General features: G+C 38.3%; 1 protein-coding gene across 1 annotated transcript in view; it reads left to right on the top strand.

Annotated features, from left to right (window-relative positions):
- Tnks (tankyrase) overlaps positions 1-3,451 on the top strand; it is a 137,175-nt gene that overhangs the window by 26,539 nt on the left and 107,185 nt on the right. The gene's annotated exons all lie outside the window — the stretch shown is intronic.

The following is a 3,451-nucleotide window of genomic DNA, read 5'->3' as shown; positions in this document are numbered from 1 at the left end:
AAAAAAAAAAAAAAAGAATTCCTGCCTCGATTTCCCTTCATGATGGACTGTAAACCGAAATAAACCCTCTTCTCCCTAGATTGCTTTCGATATTTATGACAAAAGTAGAAAACAGACTAGGACTGAGGGAAAGCAGTTGCAGAGAATTCAACTTTCCAACTATTTTAAGATTTTGCCTTATTGCATTACCATTTCTACTTTGTAAGCTAATTCAACCTCTTGAAAGACAAATGCTTAGTCTCCTGTGGATCTCTATTTCTTATCCTTCAGATGGTTGAAATGTGTTTAGCCCACGGCAGACTTAGTATTCTTTCTGCATGACAGAATGGTGGCTCTGTCTCTGTGGGTATCAACATTTTATTGCAACATATTCTTTATGCTAAAGTATATAGGCCATTTTAACATATTCTGGTTAAAATTTCCCTTGATAGTGATTACAACTATTCCCTCATAGCCTTTGTTGTGGTCTCCAGAAATTGTAGTTTTCTGTCAAGTTCTCTGCCATTATTCCTTAGTCACTTTAGCATTTTTGGCGTGATGCTTTGACTATCCTTTTAGTGCCTTGCCACCTGTTAAGTTCAGATGAGTGTCTCCTTTCCTCCTGAGCCTTGCACTAATACAGCCATGACCGATCAACCCATTTGTACAACTACCTGACATACCTGAACTTAGCGCATCCTCTCTGATCTCTATTCTGGCCTCCTTTTCATATGTGATAGCTGTTGTTGAACCCCGTAATTGTTTTTGTCTATGTAGCCTTTTAGCTTCTGTTGTTACCTCACCTGACACTGTATGCACTGGGTTTTTCTTAGTCATTGGTCACAGAATTTCATGTTCTTTTCAGTCCCTAAAAACATTTGTTCTAGTCTCCACTACAGTATTTTTCTATTTATACCCCTCTGGATTTTTTATTTTGTCAGTACTTGGATTTTTTTTTTTTTTAAAGTTAGAATCCTTTCTCCATCTTAATCTCTGTACCAAAAATCAGATAATGAAGTGTTTTCTTTAATGTTGCCTATGTTGAAAATAATATAAATGGAGGCCTTATAACCTGTAAAGAATGGGCCCCTGCAACCACCACTTCCTGTAGTCCTCAACAGGCTCTGCACGTAGCACCGGCCCTCAGGTTAAGTTCTTGTGAATTGTAAAAGTTGAAAGGAGGGGAAGGGTACCTTTGAAACTGTTATCAAAATATAGCCAAGGTGTAGCTACTGTTAAAGTACCTACTGCAATCAAGATGGACCTGTAGCCTGGCGTGGTGGTACTGACCTTTAATCTTAGCACTTGGGAGGTGGAGGCAGGGTGACTCCCAAGTTTGAAACCCGTCTGGTCTACATAGTAAAACTTTGCCTCAAAAAACTCTTCTCTATATTTAATTTTTTAACTTTTGGGAGCCTCTTAGTATGCCTTTGAAAAAGCTCTGATAGCATATGTTATACTTCATGAACTCAAGCATACTTAAATCCTGAAATATACTTGTGACGCATAGCTGGACAAAATAGGAAACCTGTCCTTTTTCTTTTCTTTTTTTTTTTTTTTTGTCTGAGTCTGGTCGTTTTGAGGCTGGTGTATAAAGTTGATTTAAAAATGCATTCACCTAGTTGACAGACTGCTACCCTGATTTATTATGTCTCTGATTGTAAATAGCTAATACGATTGACAAATCATAAGGGTAGAGCCAAAGCACGTGACTACTACCTAGGAAAGCATTGGGGCAAAAGCTGGGGCACAGGTTCTCATTTATATCCTCGACTCTCCAGTTTTCCACAATCACCATGTTTTAATGATGTGCAGAAAGGAATAGTCTACAAAATTCTCCCTGTTCTTCACCACATTACCAATACATGATACTTGGAAGGGTAATAGCTATACTACATATTCAACAATAATAATGCCTATTATTAATTACTAGTTCTACCATTATTAAAATGTAAAATTTAACTTCTATACTTTGGTTCCTCTGCCCTTTTTCCCCCCCTCACCTGGCCACCCCCCAACTCTGTCCTTTTATGATAAAAAAGTCATGTCAACAGTCTTTAATCTGTTTCTTTCATTGCTACTTTTTAGCTATCATACAAGGAGAAAATATAGATAATTTTTGTAAAATTCAACTTTAAATGCTTGTAAAAATAAACGAACTGTTTGCGACAGTAATGGGGTTTGCTCAAATTTTTATGCCATTCTATTATGGTGTATAACAACCCAAGTGTATTTTAGAAGTCAGCTTATTTTCTCTTTTTAAAGCTTGTTCATTTCTTCCTGTCCTCAGAATATAATCCCCAGAAAATGAAAATAAGTATTTATTGAACACATGCCACGTGAATACAGAAACTGTTTGGGGTCAGGTCGGCTTTGTTCCATTCCTGGCTTGGAGTGACTTTTCTGTCAGCCAGGTGCTCTGTTCTCTGGTGGTAGATTCTGACCATATAGCTGTGCGGATATTAAAGAATCATTTGTAGCAATCGATTTTTTAATTATGTGCTAGTAATAGCCTGGCTATGATGTTCCTACTAAAGAACAGTTAAAGATTTTGCTTAAAGGACCCAGATATAGCTGTCTCTTGTGAGGCCATGCTGGGGCCTAGCAAACACAGAAGTGGATGATCACACTCAGCTATTGGATGGATCACAGGGCCCCCAATGGAGGAGCTAGAGAAAGTACCCAAGGAGCTGAAGGGATCTGCAGCCCTTTAGGTGGAACAACAATATGAACTAACCAGTACCCCCCGGAGCTCGTGTCTCTAGCTGCATATGTATCAGAAGATGGCCTAGTTGGCCATCATTGGAAAGAGAGGCCCATTGGTCTTGCCAACTTTATATGCCTCAGTACAGGGGAACGCCAGGACCAAGAAGTGGGAGTGGGGGGGGGAGGGTATGGGGGACTTTTGGGATAGCATTAGAAATGTAAATGAAGAAAATACCTAATTAAAAAAAAAAGAACAGTTAATTTCCTTCTACTGTGTAGGGGTTTGGTTTTTGAGGTTTATCCTATACTTTCCTGTCATTTCAACTTGAAGTAAACTTTGGTCTGTATTAATTCCTTCATGTTTTTTCTATATGTGCTGTCTATCCTTGTACCCTGAGAGTCTTAAGATCTCTCTTTAAAGAGCTGAGTGATCTGGGAAAGGTTAGCTTGCCTGTTCCATAGCAGTTCATATGCGCATGTGTGCGGGCGCAATACGCACATCATGTGTGAAGATCAGATGACAGCTTTGTAGAGTCTGTTCTCTGCATTTACATGGGTTCTCATGATCAAACCCAGGTCACCAGACTTACATAGCAAGAACCTTTACCTACTGGGCCATCTTGCTGTCCTGAAATCAAAGAATTTTAAGAATGTAGGGGTGCATGGTTTTCTTTTTTTTTTTTTTTTTTTTTTTTTTTTTTTTTTTTTTTTTTTTTTTAGATTTATTTATTTATTATATATAAGTACACTGCAGCTGTCTTCAGAC

Source organism: Mus caroli, chromosome 8 (assembly GCF_900094665.2).
Source record: "Mus caroli chromosome 8, CAROLI_EIJ_v1.1, whole genome shotgun sequence".
NCBI classification, from domain to species: domain Eukaryota; kingdom Metazoa; phylum Chordata; class Mammalia; order Rodentia; family Muridae; genus Mus; species Mus caroli.
Note: the sequence above shows the minus strand (reverse complement) of the source record. Positions and strands in the feature narration are given on the sequence as shown.